Consider the following 21,465-nt stretch of genomic DNA (forward strand, 5'->3'; position numbering starts at 1 on the left):
GTGTGTCACGCGGCCCGTAACGTATGTTACATGATGCACGAACATCCTTTGGCTTTGAGTGATCATCACACAATATTTTAGATAATGCGCGTAATGCGAACGCCCTGTTGTGTGTTCACGTCACGCCCACGATGAGCGCTCGCGTATTCAACTCGCGCAGCATTTTGCTAGCAGTTTCCAGAGCCAATTTTGTGTCTAGGTTTTATTAGATCTCTGTGCCTGTTGTTGTATGACAAAAACATGGCATCCCAATTGACCAATTAACAGCCGAGTCCACATTTCTGACGAAATGACATCACAATTTGCATAAACTTGAGTTGGCAGTGTAGGAATGCTCACTGAATGTGCTTATCCATTTATGTCACAATTTTTGTCACAATTTTTGTTCATACAAATTTTTTACAAAGGATCAATTTATAGTTTTTGTTTAAACAGGGTATTTCAAAGCAGCTTGTACATGTACATGTACACTAATACACTGTACATGCACATTGTACTTTGACAAGGAGTCATCCATTTTACAATGTACGTGGACAAATTTCTTGCAAGTTTGCATAATTTGCAAAGGAATTGGTCTGGGGCAAAGTCCGTACTAAACTAAGATTTGTACGTTTACATATTTTTGGAATTTTGGCGATTCACAATGCAGTGCGCCACCAAGAGTTTGCCACGGAGAGTCCATTTTTCGAGTTTACAGTCGACAAAACATGGCCCATTTGAATGAATGTCAGTAGACAACTTGAGCTAATTTGTTATAGATTGGGGCATAGCGTTCTGCCGCCTTACAAAAAACCCGCCATATTGATAAAAAGAAAAAAAAGGGCAAACAGAGATACTCGAAACATACGCTTACGAAGCTACTGACCGGAACAATTTCAAATGCCCCACGCTGCGAATTTGTGGACCATCTCCCACAATGCACTGGGAAAAATGAACTCTCCGTGGCAAACTCTTGGTGGCGCACTGCATTGTGAATCGCCCGAATTGGTAAAAAAAAAGAAGCTTGATATACATACATGTACATGTATTCTACTTTTTGTCTGCGTACATGCAGATATATTTCATGTTTTTCATGGATTTAAGAAATATTTTCTTGTCAATATCTCTGTTGAAAGGCTTGGATCCTAAAATTACAAGTCGATGAGGGACATTTTGTTTGGATTTGTTTCAGAATCATTCCAGATTTTCATTTTATTTCTTTGGAAAATGTTCACTGTGTGGGGGAAAACAGCCAAGAATGTACAGTTTGCAAGAAAGAAAAAAAGAGTATTTGGAGGAAAAATGTTCCTTATAAAAAATAGAACAATTTCATGTTTTGTATTACTATATTAATGCAATTATTTTAGTGCTTCAGTCTTTTAAGGTTCCTCAATGCAATTATTGTACAAAATGTATCTACAAAAGCTGACTTTCGCTCTGGCAAACTTTGGTTTTAAAAATTGTTTGTAGTGGCCCATTGCAAAGTTCTGTAATCACTTGTATGGGTTCCGGACGTAAGTAAAAGAGGCGCTTTTTGACCACTTTGAAACATGCTCGATTTCTATACGGTCGCTTCGCTCGTACCCGCCCTGCAAACAGGACACTGGGAAGGGCTGATGAATTCACGCTCTGATTGGATAGATTTTGCGCGACCTGTGACCTGCGCGTCATCACGGCCATGACCCTGCAAGGTTTTTAACGACCGTTAAGACCGACTCACTACTCTTTTATCCCCACTCATAAAGGCTTATTTTCGTTGAAAAGCGTAATAATGAAGGAAAATCTGTAAAACATAACTGTTTTGTACATGTTCAATTCCCGTCACTTGCTCAGGCTCCGTTTTGAATTCACGAAGGGTCAAATTGCATTCAGTATGGAATGCTCAAATTTGTCCACATGGTCCGCAGTGAAAAAGGAATCACATCCAGTATGGAATGTATGCATTTCTATGATAGAGTTTTCGGATAGCATTTGTGCGCATTGGCTAACCGCGGTCTTAAACAGCTGCAGCTGGATGTCTGTATACATAGGTCATGATAAGTTACCCAGAATGCCATCCCCACTTCCTTCACAAGATTCTGTAAAGCTCATCAGCCCTTCCCAGCACCCTGTTTGCAGGGCGGGGGGTACGAGCGAATACGGTCGCCCGGTGCATGGTGAGATCGGTCCGATTTTTCAGCGCACACCTCTCCGATGAGATGGCCCGGTGAACCGGTAAAATCTTAATTTGGTGGTTTGCAGAGCCATGTAATTTAACCCAAATAGCTTCGCATGATCTCTCAAGCTCTTCATTTCATTACTATTTATGCAAAAAAAATGTACAAACAATGGATGTACAGTGCTATAAATACGTGTACATTGTAGTATGGAGCCTGTATTATAATCGTTTGTAGGTTGTAACTTTTTTGTTCCAGTGTAAGATTTTTTTTATAGTTTTTCAGATAAACATTAGTGCAAGTTATATACAAGTTTAAATTAGCGACTGAGTTAATTACTTCTGACAAGATGATCGGAAGTTGCAATTTTATTTTGTGCCATTCACGTTACATCAGCATTGGAAATTGTAATATTTTTTTGTTTGTTTATAATGTACATGTATACTATAAAGTTCAATTGTAATTTTTGTTGCAGTGCTGTATTGAGTCCCCACAAGTTCAGTCAAGTCCTTTAGTCTCAAGTCCATTCAGTAGCTATTCAAATCAACTATTATTACCATATACAAATACAACATTGTTTGTGGGGAAATACATGTGTAGTGAAAACCAATGACCCCGAGGTGTTGAATGATTGGGACTTTTGCCTCAGGAGATAGTATACAAATATTGAATGCTTCGAGTGGTGAAGTAAAACTAGCCTCCCGAGGTGATCCATGGACATTCTATTTTCCCGAGGCGAAGCCGAGGGAAAATAGAATGGTCCATGGATCACCTCGGGAGGCTAGTTTTACTTCACCACGAGATAAAGCATTCAATATTTGTTTTATAACACTTCACCCACAGATTCTGCTTGATTTTAATATTTTAAATTATTTAATCTAAACACAGTTGAAATAAACTTCAATTTCAATACAAAATTGGTGGAAAATGTATTTCTCTCTTTAAAACTACACCTTCACGAAATGTTTGAACCCAACTCTGCGGTGCGCTCTCTTTGGAACAATACGCGCTACACACAATGCGCAACGCGAACACCAGCATCCATTTGCACACAAATACCGCGCCGTGGAAATAGTACTTTGGTTGCCAATGGTATAGTACTTTGGTTGCTATGGGTATAGTACTTTTGGCCGTGCACGGAAAGATAGCAAAATTAGAAAGTAACATGTGACTCGCTCTCGGCCAATCAAGACACAGAATCTGTGGGTGAGGTGTTATAATCCCAATCATTCAACACCGAGAGATCATTTGTTGTCACTATTTCCCCGGAAAAAAACATGTTGTATTTGTTTTACTTTACCTCATAAATATTCATCAGGCAGCTGCCGTATTTCATTGGTCCATTCCACCATGTTTTTGATCATGCAGCACTTTTGAACTGAAACATTACATAATTTTAAATGTGCGTTCTTTCAGCAAAACGAAACAATTCACACACATCCCAATGTGATTTGTTTTCATTTTGCTGAAAGAGTACACATGCCTTTTTTGTGATCCGTGGACAGAACTTGAATACGGTGGTTGGGTTTGAAATTCCGTAATTTGAAAATGACATAGGTGATTTGAATGATTTGTGTACTAAAAGAAAGCTTATGAATTGGGCTGTCATATCCCAGGTTTTGAAAGTGCTACATGCAGAACTTCACTAAAACAATGGTCCCAACATTTGGGTTTTCCTTTTTTTGACTCACCCTGTAGAATACTGTGCAAACTCCTTGATATGATATTCTGCACAGGGCACAGACGCGGTACTAGCAGCAATTTATTTACCCTAACTTTACTGAGTCCATCAAAATCTACACCCGTTTTGGAGGATTTGGCTGATTCAGGATACATCCATATTGAAAAAGTTGCGGGAAGTTTGATCGATTCAGGACAGTAACCCTAGCGGTACTGTAGGATTTTGATGGATTCAGGATACCTCCACATTGAGCATTTGATGGACTTTGATGGATTCAGGATCTCAACAGTTTAACTTCTTGGCTATGATGTGTACGAGGTATATGTACTACACTGGTGGATTCTGATAGACTCAGGACACCAACTTTTTTTTTTGCATGACAAAATTGGTGGATTTTGGTGGATTCAGGATACTCTCTAGTAAAAGTGCTCAAGGGGTTAGGGTTAATTAAGAGTCTCCTTTGTGAGAGTGAGAAGATTTCTGTTGTTGATTTTAAATTTGAAGACGGTCAGACTTGATGAGTCTCTAATATCTACCGGTCGACTGTTCCATTGGGCTACCATTCTTAGCAGAAGAAGGAAAACTTGTAGCAATCCTTATTAATATTGCTATACAAATTTTCCTTCTTGCAGAGAACTTAACCCAATGGAACACGCGACGGGTAGCTTACCTCTAAATTTTTGTGTTTCCTACAGAATTCTGTACAAAAAGTAGATTTGCAAGTACGGTACATGTATCGGTTTTTTAGAAAAAAAATTGACGGTCCGTGACTTTTTTTTTAGACCTTCAATAAAATGTAATAATGTATTTATTTTGCTCAACTGGGGCGTAGAAACTTTTATGGGCAGTTTTTGTGGGCACTCATTCAAAGTTGTTCAAGCGTGACAAATAATCCAGTAATTGATAAAGACTTTCCCAGAACACTTCTTAATGGCCAGTTTTCTAGTTGATATTTTGACCAAAAAAATATTTGCAGATTTTATGTATTTTTCATGTTTTTTGTTAAGATTAAATACCATTTTGACACTGATACTTTGTCACTAAACAAGGAAATGTGAAGTTCATATAGTTAATAACGAGGAATAATATGATAAAAAGATAAGTAAAAATTAATTTGTAATTCTATCAAATATGATACTTTAATGTAAAAAAATATGTATATTGACAGTATTGTATGCATTAACTTGTTTATTTCAATATACGAATTGTGTAATTTTGAGTAAAAAGTATCTTAGTTGATTAATACTAAATATGATTTGTTGTGCTTCATAAGACATTCAAGGCGAGTTTGGGTGCTCCACTATAGACCTTTTGCTTATATCGGCCATGTTGGATAGTATTGTTCTGCTATATGAATCTATGTGAAACTGTCTCCAAGATGACCACTCTGCAAAGAGATTTATAGTCAGTTGTTTATCAGTGAAAAAGGGAGCAATTATTTTCTATTTTATGTGAATGGATCATAACGGCTTCACAATTGTGAATTAGAAATCTGAATAACTTGTCAAACCCTAACCCTTTACCATCCCAGATCCTACAAAATCCATAACAGAGTTTTGTTGGATTTTGTAGGATTGAGGGAGTGGAGCCCAGGCAATATTATCTGACGTGGAGCTTGGTGCTCCTTGGAACTTGGTAGGTGCAAAGAGTGTGCCATTGGTTTCATGCACAGTGGACGATTTTGTAGGATTGAGGAAGGTAGAGCATAGTATCTATTACTTTTACATGGAGCTTGATGCTCCTTGAAACTTGGTAGGTACAAAGAGTGTGCCATAGAGATCATGAACAGTGGAGGATTTTGTAGGAAGGTTCACTTCTAAACTTTCTCAAATCTTTTAAAATCCACCGGAGGTTTGAAGAGTTTTGAAGGATTTTGCAGGATTGAGGAAGATAGAGCCCAGGCACTATTGCTTTTCATTAGGCTTACATCTTTTGAAAATATAAAGTACATGTACAATGAATGTGTCGTTGACGTTCTTCACAGTGGAGGATTTTAAAGGATTCAAAAGTTGCCCAAAACATTTCTCAAAAAGTTAATTAGCCAAGGTGTTGCTATAGCTGACTTTCTAAATTGGTTCCTCGTAGGTGACGTTTATTTTTGTATCAATATTAAACTATTTGTACATGTTGTAAAGACTTGTAAGGTGTGCATACAGGTAGCACTAAAGTTTGCAGTTGTATGTAATGATTGTCGGTAAAGAGTATGTGCAGTTTTGAGAACCAGTTACATTTTTTTCAAATGGCGAGTTTTGTTAATCTTTGGATTTTGCAAAGGGCGATTTAAAAATACCCTGTGTTACAACTGATAATGTATCACAAACCGATAATGTCACACAAATTGACCGATACTGTATCACTAACCGATAATGTAACAGAAATTGACCGATAGTGTAGTAAATGTTACTACACTATCGGTCAATATTTGTTACATTATCGGTTAAGACCGATAATGTAACAACAATCGACTGATAGTGTAGTACATTTTTACTACACTTAGTCAATTTCTGTTACATTATCGGTTAGTGATACAGTATCGGTCAATTTGTGTGACATTATTGGTTAGTGATACATTATCAGTTGGTTACTACATTATCAGGTGCAACACCCTGTTTGTTTCAAGTTTTTTTTTTTTCTCAAAACAAAACACTGAAGAAAAAAAACCAATCATTGAAGCTGCAAACCATAGTACAGAGTACATGTACATATTTATGTAAGGATAAAAGTATAAAGGTTTGCATAAGAAGAAATCGCTACTTAAAAACTGGTTGTCTTTGGTTATGTCAAAATCCTGAACAAACTTTAACAGCACAGCTTTAGAACGCGCAGTCAATTATGATAATACGAACTATGGCGTCAGTCCCACCTTTAAATAAAGGACCATTATGTATATGCATACAGACATTAACTTAAATTTTGTGTATCATTATGTACAGTTTAGCTACGTTTTCGTACATTCCAGAGAAAAGAATAGATAATTGTGTTTGACCAGAGACGTCAAGAAGTAGTAAATGGTATTGCAGTGAAGATCGTATTCGGCTTAAATCAGGAAACTGTTAAGCAGACTGCATTTCCTGGTAGATTTTACTTAGCAAAAATCAGCGGGGAACCATCCGAAAGCAATGTGCAACCCGTGGCATTTTAGCTGGTAACCTGTTTTGTCTGTGCTTAAAGGTAATACATGTATACAATATTTGATTTAGCTGTCATTTTCAGAAATTGATGGGGGGGGGGGGCTAGTATTTATAACGAATTGTTACACTGAACTGTTCAAAGTTTTAGATGCTGGAATAAAAACCAAGACATTTTCATGTAGTCTGGTTCCATGACCCTTCTTTAGACAAAACAGCAATTTGTAGATGTCGGGGAATTGTCAGGACAGGGAACCAGACTAGCTGGCTTGCACCCGTTCACGGGTGTGCTAACTTGTCGGTCGCACCGCGAGGTGGCGCATCATGTGCACAAAGCCCATAGATGATTCGGTGTTCCGACCAACTGATTGCAAAGAAAATGTGGACTAACTAAATTTGGGGCAGTATGTTTTTTAATTAGGTTTTCCCAACGATGGTCGGCCGACCATTGTTGGAAATTGATAAGAAAGTTCCACTTTTCTTAAAAATGACAGCACACCAGGTGCCATGATTTCACAGGATGATTGCGACTATTCACTTACAGTCAAGTAAAGTATTTCACATTAATTTATAGGTTTTTTTTTAGGTTTGTAAATGTTGTGTATTACCTTTAATACTTGTATGTGCTTATATTAGGAACTTCGTGACATTTGCCATTTGATTGATATCTTTTCATGCCTTTATATTAGATAAACATTGTGTCCACTTTTGTAAAAATATCAAAATTAGGTCTTGCACTTGCATTTTTCAAAGCTTTTGTTTTCAGTGTGCACATACATGTAGACTTTTCATGAATTGTCGCCAGAGTAATGCATTTTGAACAGGGAAGCTGTACATGTATAACATTTTTTATTTGTGCATTTGAATTAAAATGCAAACTCCTGCAGTTAGCCTATACAGGTGTATATAAAGTGTGCATGTGTTCCGCTTGTGGGTACTAGCAGTCTTGGAACGGAATGGGGCGCCCCCAAATTTGTTTCTGGCGTACAAATCTAGGACTCGACTCTGGGTCTGGTAAATCTCAACTAGAACTGCGCCTGTTGAATGCATTTTTTTGGGGAGGGCGGGGGTGGTTTTGAACGATCAATCATGGAGGAATAAACAAATACTTCTCAATAACATTTCTTCGTCCACCGCTGGAGGTGACAAACAAGGATCAAACCTCAGCATAAATCGTCGAAATGAGCTAAATACTGAGATATTCTATTTTGCCAAATAGGGGTTTGCTAGTTTTAGGTTTTGATTGTTCCTTCTTCCATCTTTTTTTGTTCTTAGGATTACAACATATATAGTCTGATAAGAATAAAATTAAATCTGAAAATCTTTTACCGGAATATTCAACAGTCGCATAAACTTTGGGAAACGTTTACCTCCAACCCGCCCCCCCCCCATCTCATTGGGCTCGCCCTTGGAGGAGCGCTCACCTCGGTCATGTCAGCATTATTGTACCTCGCTACCAAATCAACTTTAGGTGCTACGGATAGAGGGTGAAAGTTTTGCGATCGAGTTGGACACGTTCACGAACGTTGGCCTACATAATACTGAGAATTAATTCAAGGTCACGATGATTTTGGTAAGTCTTGATGTTTAAATATTATGAAGCATAGTTGGACTTGATTTGAAGCACGTCCACGTGTTTCCTTGGAAAGTAGATGTTTCTGTCTCATTAATCCCTCAACGGTATAAAAAGTTTTAGGGACTTGAATACTTGAGCAGCTACGAGCGCGTTCCTTCACTACAGGGTGAGTAAAAAAAACGAAACCCAAAAGTCGGGATCATTATTTTAGTGAAGTTCTGCATACATAGCGCTTTCAAAATCAAGGATATGAAAGCCCAGTACAAAAATCATTCAATTCACTCATGTACTTTTCAAGTTACGGAATTTTAAACACAACCACCGTTTTAAGTTCTGTCCACGGATCACCAAAACTTTTTAGCAAAACGAAAACAAATCACATAAGGCCAAAAAAAGTCTCCGGTTTCTGGTATGCAGCTTGCCCAAAAAGTGGTGCGGCGACGCGGCTTTTTTTTTTTTTACCTGTTTTTTTTTGCTTCAAATGTCAGCTGATGACTGACTAGGCCTAAACTTAGTAAGATGGAAACAGCGAACTGCCCACAGAATCTCGCAGATTGGTGTTTTCTTTCACGAGTGACATTTCCACAAGCAAAAACCCGGACATAGTGCAATTCATATTGAAACGGGACTGCACCCAGAACAGCACCACTGTCAGTTCAGGAAACACGTTTCCAGAGCGTGCAGTTTATATACAAAGACATGCGAAAGGTTCTGTTAGTGTCCACGAAGTGTGGGGGTTCTCCCAGTTCAATTTCATTCAACGGGCGAAACCCACCTCACAACGTGATTTCAATGGAATGGAGGAGCATGTCACCTAGTTGCACCACCTCATTGAAAATCGCATTTTAGCGCCATTTTCTACCACAACCGCCGTGTACAAAAGAATACCTCTGATGATTGTACAGAATCCCGCATTTGCGTGGTTGCCTATCGGCCGGCGCACTGCTAGCACGCGTAGTGCTTTTGCAATGGGAAAGTTATATGTTTGCAAGATGAACGTTAGGGCGACTTTCTGCGTTTCCAACCGGTAAATTCGTGCTCGTTTCTCGTGCATTGAAACAAATTGCGAACTGCCCACAAAATCTCGCAGATTGGCGTTTTCTTTGACGGACGGAAATTTTCGCCAGAAAAGCCGGTTACAGTGCAATTCCTATGGAGAGAAATAGCTGCTGGTCCTATTGCACCACCGCTCCAGAAACACGTTTTGAGTGAATTTTTCAAACGGCGCGGTTATGCACAAAGGCATGCGTGGAATCGCCCACAAAAATTACCTTTTCATGGTCAACACACTGCGATCACGCTGTGATCACACTGTGTGACTGACACGGTACAATAAGGCCGTAGAATATAAATCAAAACACACAATGCAATGAAACAAGTTAGTTTTTATGTTTCAACCGCTCCTTTGTACTGGTTTCTCGTGCATGGAACCAGCGAAACTGCCCGCAGAATTTCGCAGATTGGTGTTTTCTTTCACGAGTGACATTTCGACAAGCAAAACCCGGACATACTGCTATTCATATTGAAACGGGACTGCACCAGCCAGAACACGACCACAATCGTTGCAGGAAACACATTTTCAGACCAATTTCAAGCCATGCAGTTTACGTATGTACACTAGACAAGCAGAAGTATGTACTAACGTCCACGAAGTGTGGGTTCTCCCGGTTTACTTTCATTCCACTGGCGAAACTCCTCAATGACTCGTTACCCAATTGCACCACCGCATTGAAAATCGCATTTTAGCACCATTTTCTACCGCAGCCGCTGTGTACAAAAGAATGTCCCTAGTGGTTCTGCAGAATCCCACATTTACATGGTTTCCTATGGGCCGCACTACAAGCACGCTTAGTGCTATTGCAATGGATAAGCTATGTTTCACCGAGATGTACATTTGGGCGACATTTTGTGTTTTCAACCTGTCCGTTTTCGCCCGTTTCTCGTGCATTGAGGGAAACAGCGAACCGCCCACAGAATCTCGCAGATTAGTGTTTTCTTTGACGGAGTGAAATGTCGGGCTGTAAAATCGGCCATAGTGCAACTCCTATGGAGAGTGAGGGCTGTTGCCACTTCCTCCACCACCACTCCAGAAACACGATTTTGAGGGAATTTTTAGATGGTGCGTTATGCACCAAGGCATGCATGCGTGGGATTCAACCTAGAAAAAGTATACCCGACATAAGGCCAAAAAAGGCTCCGGTTTCTGGTATGGGTTTCTTCAAATGATGACTGCAAATGGTGCCCGACTAAACGTGGTGCCCGTCTACCGCTGGAGGGGACAAACAAGGATCAAAACATAAATCATGAGCTAAATACTGAGATATACTATTATTTTTTTTCAAATTGGGGTTTGCTAGTTCTAGAAGGTCTTGTCGCTTCGTTTGATTGTTCCTTCCTCCATTTGTTTTTGTTCTTAGGATATCATATAGGCTGATAAGAAGGAAATTAAGTCCGTCTGGTATTGAATGGAATATTCAACCGTCGCGTAAACTTTGAGAAACATTTACTACCCCCCCCATCTTATTGGGTTCACCCGTGGAGACCTAGAATGGCTCACCGCGGTCATGTTTAGTATTATAGGAGCCACCAAACCAACTTTAGGTGCTACGTATAGAGGGTGAAAGTTTTGCGATCGAGTTGGACACGTACACGAACGTTGGCCTACATAATACTGAGAATTAATTCAAGCTCACGATGATTTTGGTAAGTCTTGATGTTCAAATATTATGAGGTATAGTTGGACTTGATTTGAAGCACGTCCATGTGTTTCCTTGGAAAATAGATGTTTCTGGTCTCATTAATCCCTCAATGGTATAAAAAGTTTTAGGGAAGACTTGAATACTTGAGCAGCTACGAACGCGTTCCTTTACTACAGGGTGAGTAAAAAACTGAGACCTAAAATGTCGGGATCATCATTCTAGTGAAGGTCTATACATGTAGCGCTTTCAAAATCTAGGATATGAAAGCCCAATTCAGAAGCTTTGTTTCAATACAAAATTCATTGAAATCACTCATGTGCTTTTCAAGTTACGGAATTTTAAACACAACCGCCGTTTTAAGGTTCTGTCCACGGGTCACCAAAAGTTTTCAGCAAAACGAAAAAAACAAATCACAAGTACATTGGGTGATATGCTGTGTTTCCAACTGCTCCATTTGTGCTCGTTTTTAGTGCTTTGTAGGGGGAAACAGCGAACAGCCACAGAATCTCGCAGATTGGTGTTTTCTTTCACGAGTGACATTTCCACAAGCAAAACCCGGACAGTGCAATTCATATTGAAACGGGACTGCACCCAGAACGCCACCACTATCAGTTCAGGAAACACGTTTCCAGAGCATTTTCAAGCCATGCAGTTTATATACAAAGACATGCGAAAGGATCTGTTAGTGTCCACGAAGTGTGGGGGTTCTCCCAGTTCAATTTCGTTCAACGGGCGAAACCCAGCTCACAACGTGATTTCAATGGAATGGAGGAGTTTGTCACTTAGTTGCACCACCTCATTGAAAATCGCATTTTAGCGCCATTTTCTACCGCAACCACCGTGTATAAAGAATACCTCTGATGATTGTACAGAATCCCGCATTTACGTGGTTGCCTTTCGGCCGGCGCACAGCTAGCACGCGTAGTGCTTTTGCAATGGGAAAGTTATATGTTTGCAAGATGAGGGGCGACTTTCTGCGTTTCCAACCGGTAAATTCGTGCTCGTTTCTCGTGCATTGAAACAAATTGCGAACTGCCCACAAAATCTTGCAGATTGGCGTTTTCTTTGACGGACGAAAATTTCCGCCAGAAAGCCGATTACAGTGCAATTCCTATTGAGAGAAACTGCTGCTGGTCCTATTGCACCACCGCTCCAGAAACACGTTTTGAGGCATTTTTCAAACGGCGCAGTTATGCTCAAAGGCCTGCGTGGAATCGCCCACAAAAATTGCCTTTTCTTATGGTCAACACACTGCGATCAGGCTGTAATCAGGGTGACTGACACGGTACAAACAAAACACACAATGCAATGGAACAGTTAGTTTAGTATGTATGTTTCAACTGCTCCATCCCTTTTGTGCTGGTTTCTCGTAGCGAACTGCCCACAGAATTTCGCAGAATGGTGTTTTCTTTCACGAATGACATTTCCACAAGCAAAACCCGGACATAGTGCTATTCGTATTGAGCGGGACTGCGCCAGAACACCACCACAATCGGCCCAGGAAGCACGTTTTCAGAGCATTTTGAAGCCGTGCAGTTTATGTACACTAGACAAGCGGAAGAATCTACTAACGTCCAACGAAATGTGGGTTTTCCCAGTTGACTTTCATTGCACTGGCGAAACCCACCTCACTACGTGATTTCAATTGGATAAAGCGACTCGTTGCCCAATTGCGCCGCCTCATTGAAAATCGCATTTTAGCGCCATTTTCTACCACATCCGCTGTGTACAAAAGAATGGCCCTCGTGGTCCTGCAGAATCCCACATTTACATGGTTTCCTATGGGCTGATCTACAAGCACGCTTAGTGCTATTGCAATGGAAAAGCTATGTTTCACCGAGATGTACATTAGGGCGACATTTTGTGTTTTCAACCGGTCCGTTTTCGCCCGTTTCTCGTGCATTGAGGGAAACACCGAACTGCCCACAGAATCTCGCAGATAAGTGTTTTCTTTGACGGAGTGAAATGTTGGGCCGTAAAATCGGCCATAGTGCAATTCCTATGGAGAGCGAGGATGCTACCGCTTGCTTCCACTACCACTCCAGAAACACGATTTTGAAGGAATTTTTAGATGGTGCCGTTGTGCACCAAGGCTAGAAAAAGTATACCGACATGAGGCCAAAAAAGTCTCCGGTTTCTGGTATGCCCTGCCCAAAAAGTGGTGCGTCGACGCGGCTTTTTTTTTTGACCTGTTTTTTTTTGCTTCAAATGTCGGCTGATGACTGCAAATGGTGCCCGACTAAACTTAGTGCAAATAAATGGGAGTCCAGAGAGGCCGCATAAAGCTTATTCTCGATCATAACCCCATCTAAAAACACATTGAAATTTTTTTGTATGTGAATTGTTTTCGTTTCGCTGAAAGAACGAACACTTTTTTTTGTGATCCGTGGACAGAACTTTAAAACGGTGGTTGCGTTTAAAACTCCGTAACTTGAAAAATACATGAAGGATGTGAATGATTTTTGTACTAAAAGAAAGCTTATGAATTGGGCTTGCTTGTCCTAGATTTCGAGAGTGCTACATGCAGAACTTCACTAAAACAATGGTCCCGACATTCGGGTTTCGTGTTTTTTTGGCTCACCCTGTGTAATAACCCCTGGCCGCGCAGAATACAAAACAGCACAGATTTGCAGTATATTTGTCTGATTTGTTTTTGATACCGTAGAGCGTCCTCTTTGTAAACAAAATTTGAGTTGGTTTCAAAATTTGAGTTGGTTTCAAATTCAGCGTGTATTTTTTTCGCACTTAACGTACTACGTTGTTTTGGTTATATAATTTGAATTATTCAACAATTTCTCTCGATTTTCCACAGAATATTGTGTTACAATATCACGACTAAACAACAAGACGGAATTGCCCATTTGTTACCAAGGGCGGATCCAGAACACAATTTTGGTCCCCCAAAAAAGTGGGTCAAAAAAATTACGGCGTAAAGTTCGGGGCCCGCTTAAGGGCCTCGAATTTTTTTTTTTGGATTCTAGATGCTCTGTAGTGCGATCTGAGGCAATTTCTGACCACTTTAACCAATGTTTTTTTGAGGAAAAGATGGTGGTGTACTCATTGCCTGCCTTTATTGCGATGTCACATAAAAAAAAAATTAGTTTCGTTTTTTTAGGCATTTCTACAGTAATCGTTGTTTTCTTTCCATGAAAGTTGACTTCAAACACTACTGTAATACTGTTTTGGTTTCATTATTTGTAATTTGTTGACGATTTCTCCTGGTTTTCAACGGAAATGTGTAACACATGACATAAGTTAATGTTCAGAATTTCAGTTCAATGAAACAAGTATTGTTTGAGCTATCGTCTGTAAACCGAGTGTATTGTTTTGTGTGCCTATAACTTGACTTAATTTCGCCTTTATTTTTTTCGCATTTAACCCTAAAAACGCCGGGTCAACCTCGTCCCTAGTGCTTACTTTATTTCCAACCTCGTTTCCAATAGTTAGCCCTGGATTGGAAACTTTCTTCCTGTATCCTGATTCGTTACCGCAATTTGCTAATAATGGGTTAATATCGTGTAGTTGGTGTTGTTATTTCAAACGTGCATTACGTGTTTTCGCGATCATTGTAATTATAACGTCCACCGCCTTCTCAAAATACTCATTTTCTTTCCAGTTTGCTCATATTAATATGAAATGTGATACAGATATTGGCGGGACAGATTGGAACACTTTGAATTGAAAAAAAAAAAACCTCACGGCGCGACGAATTGATGTTGTCTTTACCCCCAGACACCGCGTACAAAAACAAACGCCAATGTAACGCACAAGCAGGCACCATGTTATTTCTTATTTGCATACGTGTTCAAAAATCTTGCACATGCAAATGATCCAATACCAGGGTGAGAGAGCAGGAAGTTTTGCCTGTACATAGCATTTTCAAAATCTAGGATATGAAAGCCCAGTCATTATTCATTCTTTAGTACAAGAATCATTCAAATCACTCATGTACTTTTCAAGTTACGGAATTTTGAACACATTTAAGCAGTACCGTTTTAAAATTCTGTCCACGGATCACAAAACAAAGTAGTGTTCTTTCACCAAAACGAAACAATTCTCCTAGACACCTGTAGACCGCGAATGGAATGATGATGTATTCGTCTTGTTTTCCTAGGTTTACCATCGTTGTAAACTTTTGAACTTGAGCAACCATTGTTTATCTCTGAATGACGAGATTTATTAGTTTCTGTCTCGTTAATGTGACAGGTCTAGGATTCTGGGTCTGGTGTATCTCAGCTGAAGTTTTATTTTTGGTTGTTTGAACGATCAATCATGGAAGAATATAAATTACTGCCCACAGTACCCTTCGTCCCGCCGCTCGGGAGGTGACAAACAAGGCTCACTCAACATAAATCGCAAAGAGATCAATACTCATTTTCGAAGCTAGGGGTTTACTGGATTGAACAAGAGGTGCATTTTCAACTTGCAGTTCATGTAACTGTTCCTTCTCCCATCTCATCTGTTCTTAGCACAATACATGTAGGCTCATGAGAAAGAAATTAAACCGTTAACTCTTATAAACTCAACTGCTGTCGTAAAGTTTGAGAAACATTGTACTACCAACCTCCCCCCCCCCCCACACACACACACACTTACAGAAGTGTGTATTTGCCAGCAATTGGTGACCCCTGTTGTCCCTTATTTGTTTGTACTTTTTGGAAGACCTTGCATATCCCAAAATGGGGAATTGGGGACCCTATTGTCCTCTGTTGTTCAACGCCCCTTATTGAATGCAGAAACAAACTACCCCTCCCACACTTCTTGGGTTGCATAGAAAGAAAAAAAAACATTCCAATAGTACCACAAGACATATTTTAGAAGTAAAAAAAGAGTAATTTTTGGTGATCGAGTTGGACAAGTCCATGAACAATAGTGAGAATTAATTAATTATCTTGCACAATAATTATTAAATAGCGAGTCTGCTCATATTATTACCATAATGTTTGTAGGTTTTCTATCCAGAACTCGGCGTCGTCTCTATTTCGGCCTCGCCTGCTATTTGGGTCTCGACATCAGTCAATGTTTTGTTACAGATATATCAAACTGTATGATGATGAAGCAAGTGATTTTTTTTTAATTTTGATGGAAACAAACTGAGTTTCTATTGAACCGAGAAAGAAAGGCCATTATGATTATGTTTAGCTTGTAGGTAACTGCCTGACCTACTATAACGTGGCTTTTTGTCCGTGTCGACAAAATTCGTCTCTGTGACGACGATCTTAGTAAGTCGACTAAGTAAGTCGGCCGTATCTATCATCCTGAAAACGAGTACGTCGTTGACCACTTTACGTCGGTACCTCCGCCCCCAACAAATTTCAGAAAAATTAATTCAACAAAAAATGGCAAAATGCTATGGTAAGCTTTATAATTGATAGTGTGTCTCAAACACCGTTGTAGAGTTTTAAGTATTTTTTTCCTGATTTTCGTGGGGGATTTAGCATAGGAGAATATTGCAGTTTATTTACTGGTCTGCAACACTAATTTCTAAGGCCTGCAACCTTACGATGGTGACGAGTGTTAGTGTAGCGCGCCCTCTTTTGAAAGCAAATGAAAGTTGACTTCAGTTTGGCAAGTTTGCTCCATGTTGAAATAAAAGTCATTAACGGTTGTTACGATAGACATGTAAAAAAAAAAAAAAAAAAAACCTGGAATGGCCGTACGCTGCGTCCTATAACCCCCGTTTTACTCGATCACACTTCGAAGGAGCAAAAAACGCGCAAATTAGAAACTACATCGCGGACAACTCTATAGTGAACAAAACAAACCGGCAGCTATAAATAAAGGTGTCCTCCAAATCGTGGACAGAGAGAACTCAAACCCAGCTAGTGAAGTTGTCCTCCGAATCACAGACAACTCAAGACATCCACGTTCGTGAACTGTGTGGCATCATAACAAAAACTCCGCTGGGCTTTGCAACCCCTGTACTAATATGCGACAGTGGTGAAGCTGTCAGTACATTTTAAAATAATTTTAAATTGTCCGTCATTTTTTCGTCAAACAATTTCATACTTGACGATCTACCTATTGAGACATAGCCAAAAACAAATCGTGAGTGCCCCTTTAACCCTGGTTCAACGTTTGACCCGGAATTTCTGAGGCAAAGATCAGACCCAAGCCAACTCCCATAGGATTTGTATTGTCATGTATGTTTTTTTTGTAATAGTATTGTCAAAATATCTGCTGTTATCACTAGGCTATCCATCATCCTGTCCATATTATATGCCCAGTCTTCAAACCTGGAATAAGGTGGTAACCCATCCTTGATTAGCTATATACAAGTAGCTTCATGCTGTTGTGTTGGGGGGGGGGGGGGTGGCCAAGCAAACACCAGGGACTAAAACTCGAATTTTTGTCGCACAGGTAGGCCCCCCACTGACCAAATACAGAGTTATCTGGGCATTTATATACTTTTTTTCTGGCATGAAATATTGTTTACTTGAGCGAAGAGGGCCTCTATCCATCTATTAAGACACTATGAGAAGGCATTATGTTCACTAAAACGCCTACTGAAGGGATTGTGTTAGACCGTAACACCCATGCACCATCATACTGAAATGTTCAATTCTGTAGTAGATTACATAAATAAAAGGATGGCGCCTCGCCGCGGGTTAAAACGACCTTGCTATATTCGCCATTGCAACAGGCGAAATAAAACCTGGCTACGCACACCTGCAGAAAACCTCTAAACTTAGCAGTGTCTTCCTGTAATGACATCACAACAACTGCAGCGCCCTTAGTTGCCAGAAGAGCATGTACATTTTAAATTGTAAAAAGACTGCACTTTTAACTAAAGCAACCAGCAACCAACTTGGCCTAGCGGTAGCACCAGACTCATGCTGTGGTGTTTCAGAGGCAACAGTGGCGTGGGTTCGAGCCCGCCGGGTGGACACTGTCTTGTGCCCTTAAGCAAGGCACTTAACCATAGCCGTAGGTCCCTTTTGCAATGCACGTACAGAACCCAGTGACTCTTATCGCTAAGAGAAAGGGTTTGCCCCGGTGTTTCTGGCCTCCTGTATGAACTCCCACGTGGAGGTTAGGAGAAGAACCAATCAAGAAACCAACCCAACCAAAAAGAGATGTCGAGCAGTCTTCTTACATTTAAGAGGAGTAGAAAGGTGCACAAAATGTCTTCCTTTAAAATAACTGCGCATGTTGGGTGACTGGTCTTAGATCAAGTCTAAGGTAACGATCTTGATGGCTAATAATTAAGATCCTGGCCAAATTTTGATGGTTACAAAACGATGATTCTTTGTAAAATGTTTGGTTTCCAGGTAAAACGTCAACTGCCTGTGCTCCTCGTGGCATCTCTGCTCCTAGCTGTTGAAAGTGCTGCTGAAGACGCGGCGAAGACCACGCAAGCCACCCCGCAGATACAACCGATAGAACCATGCAGCCCCCAGCCACAGAGCTGTAACACCTGCTGTCACGTGATCCCAGGTCCTCCTGGGCCACCAGGGATCCCAGGAGTCCCTGGGATTCCGGCTCAAGGAATCGCAGGTCCCAGGGGACAGAATGGGAAGCCTGGTGAGAGAGGAGAACCTGGAGCGAAGGGGGAGGCTGGGAAAGGTGAGGGACCACCTGGACCACCCGGTGCGAACGGAGCTAAAGGAGAAACGGGACTGGATGGGCTGGATGGGCATCCTGGAGATAATGGTCCTGTTGGTGTTCGAGGATTAACAGGAGAAACAGGAGAAACCGGTCGCCGAGGTTTACCCGGGCCAAAGGGTAATAGAGGCGATGGGTTAGGACAGAAAGGGGAACCGGGATCCCCCGGACCTGCCGGTGGGGAGAAAGGGGCAAAGGGGGACCGTGGATATCCAGGAGTGACGGGTGGACCTGGTTATACGGGACCAGCTGGTGAACGGGGCACCAGTGGTCGGCGGGGGCCTATAGGTCCGCAGGGCCCCGGTGGGCCAGCAGGTCCTAAAGGGAACTACGGTTTTCCTGGAGAATATGGCCCCAAGGGAGAGATGGGCTTCCCAGGTCCGAAGGGGGAACAAGGATTGCCGGGGCTGACAGGACAGAAGGGACAAAAAGGAGATCCCTAGTTCCACTGGCAGTGGCCCTGTCGAACAGCAGGACCCAACGGAAGCCTTTTGGACCCTTGTAGATTGGGTTAAGTGGATGCTCTTTAATAAAGACGAAAGCTTTGTTTTTATGAACTGCAACAGACACTAGTTTATTCTGAAACATGTTGTCACAATACTTACCCTAATGATACAAAGGAATCACAATTATATTTGAGGGGAAATATCATGCAATTAGCAATGATGTACACCAAGTTATTAGGCACGTATGACAGTGCCAACATTAAAAGTAATATTGTGTGTTTTCACTTAATCTTATGTGAAATTTTTTGGAGGAACAGATTTTGTACAACTCTCTCATCCCCTTGAATGAATGAAACATAATGTGACATCCATTTTTGTTGATTGCTATTGAAAAGTACACTTCTTAAAAACATTATTTTACACATTTCTTGTTTTGCAGACAACTGAGGGCGCTGTTGCTGTGATGTCATTTCAGAAAGAAACCGTTCAGTTTAGAGCCTTTCTGTTCAAATATTATTGTGAATCCAAACATTTTTTTGCTTTTTGGAAATATCCAAAATTCTGGCAACTTTTGGTGCTGAAATAGCTGTAGGCCAAATATTGAGGTTTCTGACTAAAATGACATCACCCTTTTGCTCATTGATATAGAAATCGGCATCAGCATAAGAAAACCAAAAGGCACCAAAATACCCTTGAAAATGGCAAAAAAAAATAATGAAAATAGGGTTAACCCTATTTTCAATTTTGTGAAAAAATCATGCATGGCATATTAACGTGCATACGTACGTGTATGGCATATTCCTGCTTTTGTGGGAATTTGGAATGGCCAAATAACCGAATATTCGAATACTCGATCGAATGGAAGGTCGAATATTCGAATAGTCAATTATTCGAATTGACTCATCAGCCCCTATTTGCAAGGGTTGCATTAAAACCGATTTCATTGCATTGCCCTTTGAACATGTGAAACAACATGCTTGGTTCCAAACCGAAATGAGAGATCTTTTCTCAAAAGGGTTTACTTAAATTACCCAGGGAAAGCACTGACATGTCCCAGTTACTGCAGTGCACCACGTGCGAGGCTTGAAATAAAATATAAAGCAAAACGTTGCAGTAATCATATTGTTCTCTTTTCGAGCACAAATTACTAAATTTACAGCTGTGTATCGAAGGTTTAAAGGTCACTGTCCTGTGATATCTTTTAATGCACTCCTTGAAAATGCATCTTTGTGTCCCATTTAATCTTACTTTCAATTTCCATTTTGCCATTTTAAGAGCATTTATTCTAATTAAAATTTGCATATTCATGAGCAAAAGCGTGATGTCATTTCAGGCAGAAACCTCAATGTACGCATAACAGCTATTTTAGCATAAACATTAATTTTTGACAGGATTTTACATATTTTGCTGTTGTAAACTTTCTTTTCTTTGGCAATTCGTTGTTTCAATTCATAACAGTAGGCCAATGAATAAGGTTTTCTCGAAAATGTTTTCAATGAGCAAAAAGTGGGTTAGTCCCAAATTGAACACCACACATTAATGTCTTCCTGAAATGACACCACGGCAATAGCGCCCTCATTTGACAGGAAAAACATGGATTTTACAATGTTTAAAGAAGAGCACTTTTCACAACCTCGTTTTCAATAGTATAAGCCCTGGATAGGAAACTTTTTCCTGTATCCTGATTCGATACCGCAGTTGGCAAGTAATGGATTTATAGCGTTTACTTGGTGTTGTTATTTCCAACGTGCATTCAGAGTTGTAACGAGTCACTGATTTTTGTGACTCGAGTCGTGTGGGGTCATTTTAAAGAAGTGACACGAGTCAAGTCATTAGGTCAAGGTGAGGTCAAGGTCGAGGTGAGTCGAGTCGAGTCGAGTCGAGTCACAGTGTAAGTCGAGTCGAGTCGAGCCAAGTCAGTATTTAGCTCGAGTCAATTCGAGTCGCAAATATTTGAACACTATAGACAATAAATAAACACAAGAGAGAAAGCAATTTTTAGCTTGTTTAAATTTACATTTGGGATACTATATGTGGTGACACCACATTTGACGCTTAATGAAAATAAAAAGAGGAGACAGTTGATCGCCATTCAATTAAGGGGGACACTGATCAAAGCTCGTCTGTATATCATATGTACATTATTCGCGAACATTCTAACGTGACGTGAACAAAAACCGGCACCGGCGTAAGTC

At 40.4% G+C, this 21,465-nt stretch overlaps 1 pseudogene; it reads left to right on the plus strand.

The window, feature by feature from the left end:
- The first annotated feature begins 10,036 nt into the window (after nt 1-10,036).
- The window catches only part of LOC119740726, a 28,825-nt pseudogene continuing 17,396 nt past the window's right edge, over nt 10,037-21,465 (plus strand).

This window comes from Patiria miniata, unplaced genomic scaffold, assembly GCF_015706575.1.
Source record: "Patiria miniata isolate m_02_andy unplaced genomic scaffold, ASM1570657v1 HiC_scaffold_10, whole genome shotgun sequence".
NCBI lineage: Eukaryota > Metazoa > Echinodermata > Asteroidea > Valvatida > Asterinidae > Patiria > Patiria miniata.